The 19984-nt window shown below is 39.5% G+C and overlaps 1 protein-coding gene across 5 annotated transcripts in view; it reads left to right on the top strand.

Moving 5' to 3' along the window:
* Osbpl1a (oxysterol binding protein-like 1A) overlaps window positions 1-19984 on the top strand; it is a 188574-nt gene that overhangs the window by 92449 nt on the left and 76141 nt on the right. Inside the window, exon 1 of one of the 5 annotated variants that reach the window (XM_005372719.2) lies at window positions 1-44. The exons of the other annotated variants lie outside the window; for them this stretch is intronic. The gene's annotated coding sequence lies outside the window, so the exon portion shown is untranslated. The remainder of the gene's footprint in view (window positions 45-19984) is intronic. 5 annotated transcript variants of the gene reach the window in all.

Here is a 19984-nt window from a genome sequence, read left to right as displayed (position 1 = left end):
CGCGGGGCGGAGCGCGCCGGCGCGGGGTCGGGGATCCGGGCCAGGTGAGTGGGTGGGTGCGCCTGCGGCGGGCGCTGTGCTGAGTGGCTTTGCTGGGTCCGCCGCGGGGCGACGGAGGACGGCAAAGGAAGGGGGCTGGGCAGCCAGATGTGAGCGAGGGATGTGAGTAGATCCAAGAACAGTTGGACGCGTGTGCGCGCTGAGCGGAGTGCAGCGGGTGCGTGGGGAGGGGCGCGCGGGCGGACGCTCCCCTGCGAGGGTCTCCTGCTGGGTGTGTGCAGTCTCCGCCGCTGCCTGGAAGGGCCCCTGGGGCAAGCCCGATTACTGGTATTTTTTCCCCCCTGCTAAATATTAGTATTAGGTCAAATCGGGCTGGAGTGGGAGGAGTAAGAGTGAAAGACGTTATTGTCCTAAATAACCTTCCAAGTTAGTGATTTTTTGCATGTCTCTATTCTGGCTGACATTGAGATGAACTTAGCACCCGGGCTTCTGAGGCCGCTCAAATTCCAAGAATACGCGGGGAAATGCATTAAAGAGATTAAAGAGAGAAAAAGGAATTATATTAATGTTGGGGAGGTGGTTTCAACTTTAATGTTTTGATTTAGTGTTTTTGATTACTCATGGGCTTTCTTTGTAGCCCGAGCCAGTGGGGAATCACGTTCCCTAGCATTCAGAGCATGTGGCGAGTTGTTTTGTGTTTGCAATTGCGCTGGATTTTTCTGGGTTTTGAGAGAGGGTAGGTAGGAGAGAAAAGTGCCAGGGAAGAGCTTAGTACTGTATAGCTTTTATGAGTTATTAAAATTAAAGTTTCTTAATTTTCAAAATTAAGGCATTTCATGTGGAAGGCATAGCATTGGTTAGCAGGAAGCTTTTTCAAAGGAAAAAAATGCTTAAAATTCGTGTTGGTGGAATAATGTGTAGGCTCGAATATGCGGATCTAAATGTAAACTTTCTTTTCAGTTTGATGGAACAAAGTTAATCTCTCCTCCCAGTGTTTGGTTTTTAGCCCTGAAGTGGATGACTTGGCAAGGTAGCTCAGTTCGAATGTAGCAGATTTTGAATCTGGACGTGAAGACCAGAGAGCTAGTGGAGCCTCTGCTCAGTATTACTTTTACTGGAATTTTAAAGAAATTCTTATCATTGTGGATATAGCATAGGTGCTGGGCTCTGGTCTCCCCATTTTAGAAACATTTTAAAAGGTTAATTTTGGGGATGGAGTAAAAGTGATCAGTGTACTGTAAATCTCCTTGTGCTCAGTTGTGCACGCTGCAGAATGGGGAACATTAAAAAACTGGCTGGGTTTTCCATATTGAAAAGCAAATGTACTCAAAGTGAAGGTAGTTGATAAAAACAGTACAGGTACATTTAAAATACTGTGTTGAAAATAACAAAATAGTTATGCAGTATCATAACCTGAGCTCATGTATTGTTTTCATTCTTATAAAAGATTTGATAGATTTAATACTATTTATGGTATTGGACTATATCACTGTTTGTCATCCCTGGGGATTCTAAGAAAAATTTAATGCTTTTAAGAAGGAAAAATGTAGAAGTTTTAGATGGTACACATTATTCAACATATTTTAAATTTTTTATCTTTTATACATAACCCAATACCATACTACTGTAAATTAATTTGGGAAATACTTAGCTAATAAATTATACACAAATGAAAAGTTCATGTACAGAATGCCTGCCTGGCAAGCATGAGGTTCTGAGTTCGATTCCCAGTACAAAGAAAAAGTTCATGTAAAATGAAGCTGAACTTCATTTTGATAACTTATGGGAAGATTTGAACAATAACTGGTAGCATGGTCTTTGTGTGTGTGCATGTGCATACTAGGCTTGTCGTACTTGACATGGCCTGTAATCTGTCTTGACAAGCTTTTGTATCTCTTAGTGGTACAAGACTATCACCTAGATGTGGTAGTTTGTCTCATTGTCTCCCTACTCCCGGTATAGAAGGCACTGTCTGGCTTATAGTCAGATGAATTTTGAATGAGTTGTATATGCAGACATAATTTTTCTTTTATTTTAACTTCAAAGTGTTCAACATATAACATTGTTATGATGGTCCATTGTAAATTTGATACTTAGTACTTTATGTAACGTTTCTTTCTTTTTTAAAAAAGGTTTTTATTTGGCAGGATTGGGGATTGAATAAAGTTTCTTCCTTAACTACTTCATTAATGTTTACCCTGCCAGAGACTGCCAGACTGGTCTATCTGCATAAAACATAAAGTTTACTACAGGAACCAGGGAATTGAATAGATTCTTACAAAGGGTGCACCCCAGAAATAACAGAAAAGGATGAATTCTAGCAAATTCTTCCTTAGGATAGAAGAACTAGTCTCAATGAGTAGAAGCAGGCTCTCTTTGAAGGACTTTGAATCTTACCTTAGGCGGTTGGAATCACTGAAAGATTTTAATCAGGGGAGAGATTTAATCAGATTTGCTCCTTTTGAGAAGGATTAGAGGGCAGGCTGTAAGCAGACCACCAAGTACAAGAAATTGAAGAGATAATCAGGGCCCGAATCAAATTAGTGACTGAAGGGGGGAAAGGAACATAATAGAACCGAAAGATGCTTCAGAAATACAGAGCATAAATAGGAACTGATAGTAGATTGAATGTGAGGAATGAAGGGAAGGTGGAGTTAGAGCTGATTGATGTCCAGCTTTGTGCCCTAAGTCACTGAACGGAAGGTGACTAAGGCTGGCATAAATGGAATGTAGGCGGACGAAATACCTGTTGGACATGTCCGCATATCCTTGTCCTTGTCCAGAACAAATTTGGGAACCATTCCTGTTGGGTGTCACCTGAATGAAATGGTAATCACACCTAAGCAGTGAATAATGTCCTGTAGGTGTATAACTTGAAAAAGTTTGAAATCAAAGGCTTGAATCTGTTGTTGAAAAGACAAGTGACAGAAAGGGAGCCAGTGGAGACTACTGAGAAAAAAATAGCCTGCGAGGCTGGAGAAGATCTGGAGCTCAGGGGAGAAGAACACTGCAAGAAGTGCGGGTAAGAACCGAATTGTGTCCGTGGGGTTTGGGATCCAGGTGGTCACTGGAATCTGACTGTGGACATTTGAGAAGCATAAGGCAGGATACAGAGAGCAGAGTAGTAAATGTAGGGGTTGTGTGGGGTAGAGATGAAGAGACTGTGACTTGAGATCCATGGACATCGATAATCCATGAATGACAGTTTAGTTCCTTCCAATTCTTACGCTTTCCATCCATTCATTTATTTATTTGTTTTGTTCTTGATATGCCGACCAGAGCCTTCAGGTTAATGTTGAATGGGTGCTGAGGTGGGGGGACACTGTGTTCTTCCCTGATTTTAGAAAAACATACATTTTAAACTTGTAACAATTTACTGTGAAGGGTGGTATTTAATAAATACCATTTATCAGATTAAGAATGTTCTCTCTCATTCCTGTTGAAATTTTTAATCAGGAAGAAATGTTAAATTCTATCACATGTTCTGCATCTGTTAAGAGGTTTGTGTTTTTTTTTTTTTTTTTTGCTAGCAAATGATATTTTTATACTTCTAAAGATAAACCATCCTTAGGATTCTGGAATGAGGGCTAATTTGGACATGTATTTTCTTCAACAGTCTCTTCAGTTTAGTTTCTTTCGATGTTCGTGAGATCAGCTTGTAATTTCCTTTTCATTTTGTCCTCATCATGGTTTAATATCTGACCTCTTAAAATGAGTTTTGGGCTGCACCCTCTTTTGATACTTCAGGAAGAGCTCGTAGGAATTTTTTTTTGTTTGTTTGGTCTTTTTTGAGACAGGGTCTCGCTCTGCAGTTGAGGCTGGCCTTGAGCTCACTTTGTAGCCCAGGCTGGTTTCGAACTCACAACGATCCTCCTGCCTCAGCCTCCCAAGTGCTGGGATTACAGGCATGTGTCACCACGCCCGGCTGAGCTCATTTAAACTTGAAATGATCTGTTTCTTGAAAATTTGGAACGTTGTCATAAAACTATGTGAGTTTTAAAAAGCCTTTGTGAGTTTTAAAAAACTGTTAATTAAATATCTTTAATGCTATAAGACTTTGAGCTTTCTGTTCTTTATGGATCAGTTTTATGTTTTATGTATTTCTAGGAATTTATCTTTTCTGTGTTAGCTTTGAAATTTATTGTTACAAAGGTGTTTATCCTCTTTCATCTTTTTCACTCACATTGGATCTGTGATCATGTGTTCTTTTCCCACACTTCTTTTTTTTTTTTTTTTGCTTTTTCTCCGGTACCAGAACCAAACTCACGACCTTGTGCTTGCCAGGCAGGCGCTTTTGCCGCTGAGCTAAATCCCCAGCCCTCACACTTCTGTTTTTTTTCTCTAATACCATATTTGAATATTGCTGAAAAAAAAATGTTTCTCTTGTAAATGAATTCTCCTTTCACCACTGTCCTCTCAGTAAGTCTCATTAACGTTTCATTTGATTTTTTCAAATAATTCTCCTCAGCTTTGGTATCCTTTGCATCTTTTCTTTTAAATTAATTTTCTCTGTCACTTTCTTGGAGTTAGTTTTTTCCCTATGATCCTATATTTTTATAGGATCCTTATATTTTTCCCTATGATCCTATATTTGTTATTCTCTGCCCCCTGAAAGCAGATAATTTGTTCAAAATATGTCCTTTGCCAGATTTTAAGTCTTACATTTTTTAGTTGTGATGCTTTGTGATTTGGTGACTGTGCCAGTGCTCGCTGTCTCTGTTGCTTTATTTTATAGACCCTAATATTTTTGTATTCTTGTAAACGCCATTTGCCAGACTGAGGCCTGCCAGTGTGTGTAGTGCAGGTACTGCCCTGCTGATACGTGAAACACCCACAACCTGCAGGAGATTTTGATGCTCCGCAGTTTTTTTCTCTTACTGCTTCTATTTCCACAGCTTGGCATTTGTATTCATCTCTTTTCCCACCTCTGATCACCACCTTCTTTTCCCCTTGCTTCGTGCTTCCTTTTCTGTACTTTGATGCTTTGAGTGGTGGAAGAATGATCATTTCCTTGTCTCCTTTCTTCAGGTCCCACCTCTTTATTTCCTACCTTTGTGTCCTTTGAGGAATTTTCCATCTACTGAATGCTGTCTTTTATTGTGGGGGGTGGCCGGGAATTGAACTCAAGACCTTGCACTTGCCAGGCAGGCACTGTGCCACTGAGCTACATCCCTGGCATTTTTTTTCTTTTTTTTTGGCTCTGTCATATTCTCTCCTCCCCAGAACCTTGGACCCAGCACCAAGGGGAAGATACGAGCAAGAGCCTGCCTCAGATGTTCTTTTAATGCTGAATACTTACTATTACTTACCACCCAACCTTTGTCACTTCCAGCCTGGGGGATGCCTAGGAAGAAGGCAGTGGGGTGTCGTCCCGCCGATCCGTGATGTGCGCTTCAGTAGCAGGCTTCTTTCTTGCTGTTTGACTCTGGACGAGCTATATTCTAATGCCTGTGTTCCTCTTGTGTGACAGAGTGTTTTTAAACACAGTTCTTTTCTGTGTACTTCACAAGCTGTTATGAGTCTCAAATGAGACAATAGTAAGCCCCTTATTTCAGATAGTCGGGAAGATCTCTTACAAAGAATTTCTGTACACTTCCGGGACAGAGTAGAGTGGTTTGTGGCATAGCCTGTGGATGAGAGAAACCCTGATGGGAATCAGTAGGTGGTGACAGGAATGACAAGAGTCGGAGGTGTTGTGCTCAGTGGTTGGGTTTCAGGGGAGTTGCTTGTCCCCTGGGAGCAGGGAGCTCATAACCTCCCAAGCTGCAGATGTGAACATGTTGTTATGTACAGGAGCTGGATTCTAGCCGTTAGTGATGTCATCTGATCCTTTACCCAGTTCTTGCTACATTCAGGACCTTGGGCTTTTTTGAGCTCTTTCTGGGAAATCAGCTGTCATTTACAATAACTTTTTTTTTAATAAGGGAGATTTTGTTGATACTCTGGGTCCTAAACAGCTAGATTAGAAATGATATTTTATGAGTATAATTCTTTCTAACCTTCTTGCATGTGAAAGAAATGATTTAATTTTGAATATTTTCACTTATTATTTCACTTTGTGTTATGGAGTCATCCTTTAGCATCTCAGTCATAGAATTGATCTTGTATGGAATCTAGTCTCTTGCTTTTCAAAGAATGTTTTGAGAAATGGAAGCAGATACAGATGCCAGTGCATAACACAGGTAAAAGACAGATAAAAGTACTCTGATCCACTAAGGCCCTCCATAAACACAGTTTCAAAATGATTGATCAGTTCTGCTTTAGTTTACACAGAAGATAAGGACCTAGAGAAAAAAATAGTGTAGTTCCCAAGCTTATGTAAGTAGCAGGATGCAAAACTTAGAACAAAATCCAGGGCTGTGCATCTAGATTTAGTACTGAAGAACAACCCACTGTAAACATGATTTGAATTAGTTAAACTAAATTCATCCATCAGATAAGCCAATCAACCTTTTTTTCAAAGCTGATGTGGCATCTATACAAGCTATTTTTCAATTTGACAAAAGGGTACCAAATTTAGAAATAAGAACCAGATGGCCAAGAATACTGAAATGTCTTCAGATTTTGCACAGAATACCTATAGTCTTATTTTTTTTAAATAGGAAATTGCTGTCCATATATTTAGGAAATTTTTGTTGGTAGAAGTTGCATTTTAGAAGAAGCTGGAATATGACCATTTCTCCCAATATTTTAAATTTTATCCTAAGATTAGACTAGACTTTTTTTTATTTTCAGAAAATGATCCTTGGAGTTGTTTGAGTTAGACCCCCAGTTTCTGTTGAGTTTTAAATGTCTTTTTTTTTTTTTTTTTTTTTTCCGGTACTGGGAATTGAACTCATGACCTTGTGCTTGCCCGGCAGGCACTGTGCCACTGAGCTAAATCCCCAGCTCCTGTTGATGAGTTTTAAAAAATAAATTAGCTTTGATAACATGATCATTTTGCCATCTTAACATTTTTGTTCCCCTATATATTACCTTGCGTGAGAAATTAGAGCAAAGGGCCGAAAGGAATTTTGTTTTCCCTAAAGAACTGGTATTTTTTTTCTCCTTGTGGACAATTAAAAGGGTATAATTGATTGTATTTGTTCATTTGGGCCTTAAGAGAATTCGTAGGCAGATGTGTGGCTTGTCCACAGTATTCACGTGGGCCCCATCACTTAGGGGTTGTAGTGGATTGATAACTGGTGGTCAACTTGCAATCTCCAGCTGAACTGAGTAAGCATGATGCTGGGTGTGGGAGGCCCACCTGAGGACTGTTGCCCGCAGCAAAAGAGACATAGCTGGAGAAGGAGAAAGTTGGCTGTTGGGAGTGTAGAAAGGCTGTTGGAGCTGGTAGAAGCTGTAAGGAACTGTTGGTTGTTTTGGAGGAGCTCGTCATGCTGGCTTTCCTGATGAACTTGGCAGTTTTCATCCTCCAAGGAACTTGGGACCTCTTTGGCAGAGAATGGCTTTGGTTCACCTTGGGGGAGCTCTGGTCCTCACTTGGAGCATTGCTTCCTGGCTCTGGAGGGGAAGTTGGTGCACTGCCGGTCTCCTAGAGAAGCTTGCTGCGTTGGCTTCCCTGATGGGAACTCAGCCATCCTGATCATCGGAGGAGCTCGGGACCTCACTGTTGCCGAGGATGGCTGTGGTACCTTTCAGGGGAGCTCTGGTTCTTCTGAGCATCACTTCCTGGCCCAGTGCAGATCCCTCACCCTGCTAGCACAGATCCTTCATCCCTCTGGCACAGACTTCCTAGATTCTACCACTGACCTTTGGGCTTTCGCAGTGCAGATCCATGAAACAGGCCTACATGAGATATTGTTATGGGCTCGGGGCCTCCAGGTGGACACCTGGGAGGAATTGTTATGAGCTCTGGGTATTCAGCCAGACTCTTGCAGGACATTTCTGTGGGATCCAGGCCCTCAGCTAGATTGCTGGTCTATAGTGTGTGGACAGATTTCCTGTACTCTTTTGTATATCATTCTTTGGGTGACTCTTATAAATAATCATATAAAAAAGTGTCCTGTATGACATTGTTTTCCCTTGAAAAATACCCCCGAAACCAACACTGGGGTCTTACTCCCATACCATGTTAGACAGTGGCCTTTCTTTCTGTAACCTCACAGCTTGGCAGTCACTGCACTGCAATATTCTCCTGTAGAATTACCCTTTATGTAAGGCTGACTGTAACTCCCTTGTATGCGTGTACTGTATTTGTTCATCCATTCACTGGCCAGGGACACTTGGGTTGCCTCTTCCCTTTGGCTGTTGTACAGAATCCTCTGTGGACATGGGTGTATAAATACCTCTGCTTCCTCTGCTTTCTTTTCAGTGGGATTGGTGGATCATATGGTAATTCTACTTTCCATTTTTTTTAAAGAATCATCATGTTTTTTTCCATAGCAGCTGCACCATTTCATGTTCCCCTCAGCAGAGCCAAGGATTCTGATTTCTTTTGTGTCCTCACGAGCTCTCCTGCCCCTCTAATAGGAGCCATCCTAAAGGGTGTGAAGTATGGGAAAAAAAGGTTTACTTAGAGTTAGCATAGGAAAATAAGGCCATATGTGTTCGAATCACCAAAGGTAGAAAATATGAATTAAGGGATTTGATCCAACACTCTGAGATATTGAGACCAGAGGATTGCAAATTTGAGCCAGACCTGGGCAACTTAGCATCCCTATCTCAAAACAAAACATAAAGCACAGGTGCACGTGTGTGGGCATAGGGTTGGGGGTGCTCAGTGTAAAGTCCCTGGGTTCCATCCCCACTACCAAAAAAGAAATTGCTGTATTTGAGGGTACATGAGAAGTAATAAAATAGAATATGTATTTCTCAAAACCAGAAAAATGATCAGTATGGGAACAGAATAGAAGATTTACCACTTTATATTTAGATGATTTTTGTTTGATCTCTAGCCATGCTTAGAACAAAAGTTTCTACAAACTGTGAAGCCAAGGAAAACTTGAGGATTGAAACTTGGAAAAAAATTTAATTTGCAAAATTATTACAGGGATCTCAGAGATCATCTGATTTTCTTCCATCTGCAGGAATCTTCTCTACAACTTCTGCCAGCCAGTCATTTTATACTATAAGTAAGCACTTCCATCCGTGAATATATAGGCAACATATGCTCTTGTGTTAAGAGCTTGAGGCTTGAGTCATACAAATCTGGGTTTGATATAGACAGGCTGCCACTAGATATGGGGACCTTAGGCGGGTCATGTAATTGTTCTGTGCTTGAGTTTCCTCATTGGTAGTAATAACTTTACAGGGCTGTGGGTGTGAGGAGTGTGTAGGCCAGTATGTATTTAGCATATACCTGGCATAAGCAACACTGATGTTCCCATTGTACTGCAGGAGAACTATAAGTACTAGAAGGTTACTTTACATTAAGGAAGATTTTATCCCTCCCTCCCCCTTTAAATTCACAAATCCTCTGTGCTGTGCAGCATCAAGTGAAAGCGTATTTCCTGTCTGGTGACAATTTCTCAGGTATTTATTTGGAGCAGTTAATGAGTTGTTTTCCTCAAGCCAAACGTCTTCAAGTTCCATCAATGTTACTACTGTGTCGAGATTTCCAGGTCATCCCTTCCTCTTTTCTCCTGACTGGTCCTTCGCAGGCTTTTTCTTCGAGCGCGTACTCCAGAAACTGTAGTGTGGTGCTCCACATGGAGGTGAGCGCAGAGCGAGTGGCTCCTTGGTTTTCCCGTGGGGAGCCTCCGGTGCAGCAGGGCTGCGAGGCCCTGTGGGTGGGCCTGCTCTCTCCTGGGCCTGTTCTGCTTTGCACTCGCCCTCCTTGCTTCATTCTGAGGACAGCGGCTTCTTGCTCCATAGACGGGTGAGCCCATCCCTCCTCAGACCTTTGCTCCTCTCCACCCAGCCCATTCTCCTCCTCAGTGCTGGCCTGTGCTCTGCCACCCCTTGCCAGCCTTTCACCCAGTGGTCCCTCTTCAGTGGGTCCCCTGGGACTCCTGGGTGACATCCCTGTCTTCGAAGATCTGTTTTTGTGTGTGATATTTCCCACCGTCCAACATACTCACTATTCCACTAATTTACCTGTTTCTTCCCCAGGTATAGGCTATCATTTCAGTGAGTGCAGGCTTATTGTTTTGTCTACTAAGTGGTGATTCCTGAGGCCTGGAATGATGATGTATTGGATGGTAGATGAATATTCATTGGGTGAAGAGTACAGTGGAGTGAATCACTTTGTATAACACTGAGGCCGAGAAGGGCGCTTGAGTACCAATTCAGAGCTGTTGGTCACATGATACTTGAGACGCGATCAGGAGCGTTCAGGGTGGTATGGCCATAGACCACATGATATTTCTTGAGAAGGGGTCAGAAAAAAAATTAAACCTACCTGAAGAACAGAAGATAAACCGTATTCACTGTTTTAGGACTTCAAGAATTTCAAAATCATTTTAGTTGCTTGGTAAATATTTTATTTTCAATATTTTATATAAACTTTTATTTGCTCATACCATTTTTAAATAAAATTATAGCTTACTGAAACAGGAATATTTGCTCTTTTAAATTTCATATTAGAGCTGTCCAAGTTGTGGTCTTAAGATAAATGATCTTCTTGATCATTTCTGGCCATTTTCAAGTGACCAGAGCCCCAGACCAGCTGCTCTGTCTCCAGTGTGCTGTGGAAATAACCAGTTTCTTCATGTGTCATGACCAGCAAAATGAGGACCACCATTTAAAGATATTTAAAATAGTTCCTTCAACTGAAGTTGAACTTACTTGTGGCTCTAGCGTATTTTAATTCCTCCACCCCAGTTTGAGAGCCATGAAAACACTTCCTAAAGCAGAATAAAGCATCAGCATTTTATATGTGGAAACCTACTGTCTTTATGGGCTTAATAGTTTTTGTCATATACATAAATCTATTTTTGGAGATGGAGCTAAAAGAAAATCATGTTATAGTGGCACAGAAGACTAGTTCTCCATAGTGTAAAAAGGAAAGAACTACTTATTCTTGCAATAACATAGTTGAATCTGACAGTCTTTCCCTAGATGAAGGAAGCCAGACACAGAAAAGTACATTTATTTAAAAAAGGCAGATGTAATCTGGAGTGATCAAGAGTGATCAAGAGTGGTCGGCTGGTCTGGGGAGCAGGTTGGTGAAGGGTCCCATGAGAGAGTGGAGGAAGCAGAACTAGAAATGTATCTTGCTAGTGGTGCTTGTTGTGTGATATATATATATTAGTAAAATTCACTGACCTGTGTGCTTAAAATGAATGTGTTACCTGTAACCTCAGTAAAGTTCATTGAAAAAATTAAGGTTAGAGTTGGGCGTGGTGGCTCACATTTTATAATCCCAGCTACTTGGGAGACTGAGGCTGGATAATCTCAAATGTAAAGCCAGCCCAGGCAACTTAGTCCCAAAATAAAATAATTTGTCACTCTGTCTCCAAATAAAAAAGGCTGGGGATGTAGCTCAGTGGGAGAACTGGGTTCAGTTGCCAGTACTGCAGTAACAACAACAACAACAACAAAATTAGAGTTGCTATAGTGTTATTTCTTCTATAAATAACAGTCGTTTTCATTGTGGGACTGTCACCTACAGAGCCCATGAATGACCTCTGAAAATAAGATTTGTTTAAATCGTGCTTAAATTTCTCTGCCTTTAAAAATGATAATTTGCTCTGCTGTATTCCAAAAACCTTTATCATAAAAAGGCATAGAAGGTATAGGCCTGTGGGCAGTGGTTAGAGATGCATCATCTATTCTTATGTAGAAGCTTTGTGACCCTGAGGAGACAGTGTGCTTAGCAAGTTCTCAGGTTGGGCTGCTCTGCTAGATGATGTCTGAGAAAGCCAGGTGTTCTGTTTAAGACATCATTTGACATTTGATGCATTGCAGATTTAATGCAAAAATGAGATGGTGCAAACAGACATGTTTAAAAGTATTTTGATAATTATGAAGTTATACAGTATATATGGAAGACACACAGAAGTTTACAGAAAAATATTTTCTGTATGGAGAAGAATATAAAACCAGAGTCCAGGAACAACCGGTAAAATTTTGTTGTGTCTCAGTTCATTCACTGGTTTGCAAACACACACATTATCCATTGCTGTTTAGTATCCTACATGTTGTTTGCTGTCAGAGGGAATGTTTTTCTTTGTCGTAGCTATTCAGAAACATTAAGACCATATAAGAAATGTATCGTTTTAATTTCCACTGTCAGTACATGAGCAGTCTTGCTTCACTGCCTTTCCTATTGCTAATTGTTATTATTTCTTACAGCTTTGTTAAGGTAATTATTGGTATATGGTGAGCTGCACATGATTAAAGTGTAATGAGTTCTGATCTGTGCTTACATTGTTTAAGCCAGCACCACAGCAAGATAAGGACTACTTCCTCTTTGTGATGCCTCCTGTTCCTTCTCCTGCCTCTGTCCATAGGCAGCTTTCTATCATTAGGGAATAGTAGAAAATTTGCAGAATCATGTAGAAATGGAACCAGCAGTATCTACTTTTGGAAGGAAGAGCTCTGGGTTCTTCAACTCATAACAGTTAATGTTTAGATTCATCTGTGTTGTTACCTGTATCAGTGCTTCATTCTTTTTAGTTGCAGAATATTGCTTTTTATGCCTGTACCACATCACTATTCACTGTTGGGGGACATTCAGGTTATTTCCAGTTCTGGGCTATTTCAAACAGAATGTCAGTGTTTGTATGCAAGTATGTATGGACATAATCGTTCTTCCTTAGAGTCATCTGGTTGTACGAGAAGTGCTTGTTTGTTTTTTTAGGAATTAAATTTTAGAAAAGCATTTTTAGCCATTGAGGTGGGATTCTCAACATGAAATTATGTTTTTTGAACATAGTATTCAGTGACATTTAGTATTCAGTGACATTTAGTACATTTACAATGTGCAGCTACCCCAAAGGGAAACCTTGCTCATGAAGCAGTTACACCCCATCCTCACTCTGTTCCTAGTCCCTAAAAGCCACTAACCTGCTCTCTCTAAGAATTAGACTGTTTAGACATTTCATATGAATGGAATCAGACAATATATGACCTCTGTTTATAGTATTTTTGAAGTTCATGTGCATTGTAGCATGTATTAATACTTTATTCTTTTTTAATACTTTATTTTTATGGATGAGTAGTACTGTATATATATATATTATATATATAATTTGTTTTCTATAACATTTTACATTCTCATTAGCAATAGAGAAAAATTCATATTTCTTCACATCCTTCACAGTTACCCCACTCCCAGTTGTAGCTACTCTAGGGGTTATGAAGTAGTGTTTATCATTACGGTTATGATTGGCTTTCACCTAATGACTAAATATGTTGATCTTTTCACATACTTGTTGGCTATTTGCATATCCTCTTTGGAGAAATATCTATTCATGTCCTTTTCTGTTGTTTAATTGAGTTTTTCTTACTGAGTTGTAAGAATTCTTTATATACTTACACATATACTAGATAGTAGACTCTCGTCAGATATATGATTTACAAGTATTTTCTTCCATTCTGTATATTGTCTTTATTTGTTTGATCATGTTCTTTGATGCACCAAAGTTTTAAAATTTATGTTGCTTATGCTTTGGTGCACTTTCTGTTTGTATTTGTAACTCATAATAAATGTTCATTTTTATGGTTGTAGCATGTTAGTTCCATATATGTGTACAGCGTGCAGTGATCAGTGCAGGTTAATTGGCATATCCATCTCCCGAATACTTATTGTCCCAAGTCCATCCTCCTTCCTAAGTTATTTTGAACTCTAGAATTAATGTTAACCATAGTTACCCTACTGTACAGTAGAACATTAGGAGTTATTTCTCCTATCTAATTGTACCCTTTGGTGTATAGTTTTTAACTAAACTAAAATTCTTCTAAATCAATATGTATCCTATAGTCACATCAAAATAATCTGGTGCTTTATAAAAATTACACGTATTAGTATTTAACAAGCAAAAAAACCCCAAAGAACATTAGCTTAGAAATAATGCTTTTCTTTGACTTTAAAGGAGACAGGAGGTGGGCAATTGGAGCTAGCATGGCAGCTCCAAGTGTTGGGAGTTGTTCCTCCAAGTATTAAGTTCCAGTCAGCAGAAAGGAGGAAGGGCCAGGAAAAGGGGTATGTCTTCCTCTTGGAGTCAGTCTGGTAAATTCTGCTCAATACTTATATTCTTCTTGTCTGAAACTTGTTAATGTAGCCATAGCTGCCAAAGAGACTGAGAACGTTACTCCTCCAGCTGGAGGGTAATATAGCCTGGCGGTCACTTGGGCTGTTACTGGGGAAAGGGGAGGCAGGTACTGGGAGAAATTAGCAGTCTGACACAACGCACAGGCTGTGTTCATTTCGGGAAATCCTGATTGAGTAGGTCTGGTACTGGGCTTTGTACCGTACAAAAAAAAAAACCACAAAATAAATCTATAGCTGATCCTGTTAGGCTTTTGGTGATTGGGAAACTCACCTCTAAACCAGTTTTGAGCAGGAGGCATCCACCAGTTCCTGGAACGGGTCAGTGTTCCTGGAGGACAGAGATCTAAAGGATGGTTTTGGCAAGTGTGTTATCGTCCAGGTAACTCTGTCCCTCTCTCACATTTTGCTGGTGTAGTAACTGCTGACCACAAAGAAAGTACCAGAGACCTTCGACTTTTAAAGAGGACTCATGATTATGTCTTTTCAACGTTGCTATTGGGCTGTGTAGTTACTGGCCACCCCATGGATTAGGAAAGCTGGTGGGATTTGGTGATAAGGTATCTTGGTGACTTTTGGCAACCTTCTGATCTTCTGTTTTTACATCAATATACATCTGTTTTTCATAGTTACAAATGCTTAATAACCTAACAGTATATAAAAGTTTTTTCTAAGTAATAAAATGGTATGTGTCTACATTAGTAGTAGAGATAGGATTTTGTCTATATAGAGCCATGTTTCATGTAGTGCTCATGAAATTAAAGTTAATTTTTATTTGGCTGGATAAAATCTCATTGTGAAGTTAGGAATAATGAGACTTTTGGTGACATTTTTACCTAAAGCCCTGTACCTAAATTCTATCTTTCTTGGTCACTTGAATACATATTAATACTGGCTAAAGGGATCTTGTTAAGAAAAGCTATCTGGTGTTGCCACATTCCTGCTTTTACTATCTACTGTTACCTCTTACCTTCTATTTATCCATTAAAAATAATCTCCCAATACCTTTGAGCACATTTCAGAACCAAGGATATAATTTGTGAACAAATATAGAGGATTAGAAGATGTGATTGAAAAATACTTTAATTTTTTTTTTTTTTTTTTTTTGGTTTTTCTCCGGTACCGGGAACCGAACTCACGACCTTGCGCTTGCCAGGCAGGCGCTTTTGCCACTGAGCTAAATCCCCAGCCCTGAAAAATACTTTTAAAAATTCAAGAATCTTTATTGAATAGGTTGATTTAGAATTTTACCATTTTAATATAGCCAACACTGATTGAGTAAGTTACATTGAAATATGTTTGTGGCGTGCTTCATATCTACCATTATGTGGTGGTTTAACATTCAGTTCCATAAGTTGCATGGTGATGCATAAAAATTTTTTGTAATCTTTTAACACACATTATAATCTGGAATAATTTGAAAATTACATATTAAAGTACATAGTTCTTTCAGAAATATAATCCTGTAAGTGCTACTTTTGGGTTGTACAGTGTACATAGTGAAATTTAAAGTTATTATAGAAGTTCTTTCTGTATTACAAATTGGTGTCAAATGGTTCAACTTTTTAGTTGAACAGCAAATTATTGAGATCTTATTTGCACCAAATTGCTGTAAATGCCAGAGCCATTAACAGAGCACTGGAGTGAATGCATAGAACCCGGCATTGGCAGCATACTGTGGAAGTGAACACTACTTTTCTTTTAGAAACTTGATTCTCTTTTCTGTTTTCTTAAAAGATATGTAAAGAGTAGGCTCTCGTGCTGCATTGGTATTTGTAGATAAAACTGGTCTCCCATTAATATTATAAAAAGTTACTTTTAAATCATTCTGACAAAAATAAGAATAAAACTTTCCGGATTTTTATTGACCTCCCCCCCAAATGTCATCCCCACCTTGTTTTTTACCCCCTGCCCAGTTTTCTTTCCTTTCCTTCCCCTCCTCTTCCCTCCCCTTCCCTCTCCTCAGTAGTCACTGCAGCTGCCCTCATCAAGTTCATTATTGATTTCCGTATCTCAGAATCTGATGGTCCTTCTTTAGTTCTCATATTATTTGATCTGTCATCAGTGTTGGACACAATGACCTTTTCCTCCTTCAAATTCTTCTCTTAGGCTTCCAGGACACCACATTCCTGGTTTTCCTCTTAAGTCTCTGTCCACCTCACCCCATCTTTTTTGTTGTTCATTTCCTTTGCTATGTCCTTCTCTTCCCTGCTGGGATGCAGTCCCTTGGTTTCTTCCGATTGTGTCTCTCCTTCAGCCTAGTGACCCTGTTTACCTCTACAGCTCAAAATACTTATATAACATGTCCTTTCCGGAGCCCCTGGTTTGGTATCTGATTGTCCCTTGACATCTACACTTGATGTCTGATAGCCATCTCACACTTAGTATAAATGAAAAAGTTTCCATTTGTCCCTGTTCTTCCTGCAGTGTTTCTCATGCTAGGTAACTGGCTCTGTCCTCAAAGTACAGAGTTCTCCTTCTGTTAGCAAATCTTTGAGGACTTCCTTCAGAATTTACCTAGAATCTCACCATTTCTCATAATTTCTCTTGCTAGTACCCATCTCTTATTCCTGTTGTTACAGTAGCCTCTCAAGGGATCCTTTTATTTTATTCTACTCATGACCTCTCCCAAGTTAGCTTCTTAATTGAGCACAAGAAATTTCATTGCATTTCAAAAAGCAGTGATAGGTTGCGTGGAAGAAGAGAGTTAATGAAAACTCTGCATTTAATGTGCACAAAGGACTGCAAATCTATAAAACAAAACTAGCATCTATTATACTATCATAAGGCTGTTTTTCCTACTTGATGGTACCTTAGCTGTGGGTACCTAGCATAATACCTCTGGGCCCTAGAGGTCAGTGTGATTCCGCCTGGCTGACCACTTGTGTTTCACATGGACACTCCATCCTTGTCTGAGTTTCATTTTCTGATGCTGTAGCTGAGTGCCGCAGACTGGGTAGTTTATAAAGAATAAAAGTTTGCTCTTGTGGTTTGGCAGGCTGGAAAGTCTGCCACAGTGCTGGCATCTGCTGGGCATCTTGGGAGGATCTTAGTGTGATTTTTGGATCATAGCATGGTGGAAGGTATCACATTGCAAAACAGCCAGCTTGCTGCCTTAAGTCTCGTCCCCTTTTTATAAACCTGCTAATGCCCTGGTGGAGGCCCATTCGCGGGCCCTTCTCTGACCCTCATCACCTCCCCTGCAAATCATTCCACCTGCTAATCCCATTAACCTGACTTGGGGATCAAGTCTCAAATACATGAAACGTGGGGGGCATCTTGAAGCTAGCATTCCCCTTCACCTAAACAAGGTGGTAGTCGAATTTGAGAGTAGAAAAGTTCTTATCAGCTGTGCCTTACGAGACCTGTCCGTTGTCACAGCTGATGGTACAGGGAGTCAAAAAATGTCTGGAAGATGTTTGGAGTGAGAGTCCTGCTGGTCCTATAGCCACAGGAAGAGGTATCAGTGTTATTCCTTCACTTAAAGATAATTTTAAAACTCGAGATCTAGTATTTCAGCTTAATTTAATTCTTTTTACTATAGTTTATGTGTAATAAAGAAGAAATGAAAAAGCTAGTATTGTTGAACTGCCCAGAGTGGGTTCAGTTGAAAGAGCTACACAAGGTCGATAATCAAGAGCACAGTTTTACCTATTTTATAGTGAGATAATTGCACACCCTTTTTTGTGTGTACTAAGCACATTGCTCTCCTTACTGGCGTGCCTTTGCCAAATGTACGATTATTATCTCCAGCTTATTTAACCCCTGTGAAGCACAGGTAAATGACAAGGCACTTTCTAGGATGAGAAGAGTAGATAAAATGTGGATAAACTGGCTCCCAGATGGCTGTTTTTAAACTCTGGATTCCTTTGCTGGCATCTGTTCCCTTTACAAGTATTCACTGTGAATTCCTCCCATCGTGAAGTGAAATAAAATGAAAGACTGCCATATTGAAGTAGTTTGAGGAGAGACAATTAGAAAGGCTTCAATTTATGTTCATGTTTTAAATGGCTACAGACACAAAGCAGAGTGTATGTTTACTTTAACTCTATTGTGTTTCTGTTAATTTTTGTCTAATAAGTTTAACATTTATGTTCACTTGATTGTATGTTGGCTCTTATTATGAACCTTAATGCAAAAGGACTAATGCAATTAGAAACACAGGTTGGGGTTTGCGGGTTCTGTGAAATTCTTTATTTCCTTAAGAAGTAGAATTATTATAGTTTGCAAATTTAAAACCTAGTGATCAATATACATGTATCAATACATAATACAAACGAACAGCCACACACCAGGAATTGGAAGAAGCTGTTTCACAGAAGGTACTGTTTCTGTGTTACACCATGGTATCTAAGTTAGCAAGGGAAGATTTGGAAACAATTTAAAAGTAAGATGAATATTTTATGAAGTTGCACTCTACAATATCTTTATTAGCAGTTCTATACTAATTTTAGATGGAAGATTTCCCCTAGGTGTTTCTGAGACTTGGGGATTTCGGAAGGTTTGAAATTGCATCATCTTGGTGATCTCCTTCATTGACTACACAGTGTTAGCACCAGCTAAAGTGATTCTCACGCAAGGAGAGAGTTATTGCTCGTGCGGTTTCTGTGCTGCCATAGCTACTTTCTCATAGACATGTGTCTCGGAGGCCCAATGGGAAGGACTGCCCTTCGTAGTTATTTTTATAGTAAGGTTCCTTCAACGCAGTGAATCCTGTTAGGCTTGATACTGATGAAAGTATGCTCCGATCAATTGAAAGATAAAAACAAGGTCAGAAATGCAGGAGGTTGGTGCCTCTTCCTCCTCTGTCTGCTACCCTGTTCATGCTCTCTTCAGAACAAGAGAAAACAGATTTAGCTGTGGCAGAAATGAAATGACGCCTATTTTAGATGGATAAAGGATACACTAAGTAAGGTTTTATTGAAGGGACTGGATATTTTGAGATCTTTTCCCTTTACTTACCATTTGTCTAAAATCTGCTAGATAAATTGAAGTATTAAAATCTATTTGTGTAGAGGGAGTGATTCGGTTAATTCCTACACTTAAAGGTACAGTGTCAACAGCATAATTACCCTTTTTTTTGAAAACCCATTTTATTTTTTTTTATTTTAAAGAGAGTAGTACATGAGAAACAAACAAACAAAGAACAGTAGCAGCATACCAGTATCACGAACATAAATCAAAGCAAAAACATTCAAAGTGATACAGGATCTCAAGACAAATTAATACAAATCAACAGTGGTTGTTATGTTGCATACTGCTATCCTCAGCTGCATTGTTCAGATTATCATATGTAAGAATGAAAGATTGATCAAACCATTAAAGAGATTAAGAAAATAATTCTTCAATGAAACATTAGAGATATTAGAGAGTTTCAATACACAAGATGGTAGGAGTTCACCATTGTAATTCCACTGCATATTGTTGCCTTCAAATCAGTTGCTCAGACCACCAGACACAAACATGCAAAGTCGATCAGAACATAAAAAATTGTGAGCATTAACTGTTCATTTCGATACACCATCAGACAACAGCAATACAGTCATCGCAGCTATTCATATATATATATATATATATATATATTTATGTTTTGCCTTCCTTCTTTCTCTTTTCTTCTTTCCCTCATCCCAGTCGTTCCTTCCTTTGAGCAATTTCTTTCCCTTTCCTGTCATCTATTGTACGTTTTGAGTTTTACCTAGTCTTTCAGTTTCCTACACCAAGGAGACAATATGATGTTTACATATGTGGGCCCAATTTATTTCACTTATGAGTATGCTCTCTAGTTACATCCATTTACCTACAAAAGCCTCGAGCTTATTTTTTAATAGC

This window comes from Chinchilla lanigera, unplaced genomic scaffold (assembly GCF_000276665.1).
Source record: "Chinchilla lanigera isolate Chin_1 unplaced genomic scaffold, ChiLan1.0 scaffold00001, whole genome shotgun sequence".
NCBI lineage: Eukaryota > Metazoa > Chordata > Mammalia > Rodentia > Chinchillidae > Chinchilla > Chinchilla lanigera.
The sequence above is the reverse complement of the archived record's forward strand: the minus strand, read 5'-3'. Positions and strand labels throughout refer to the sequence as shown.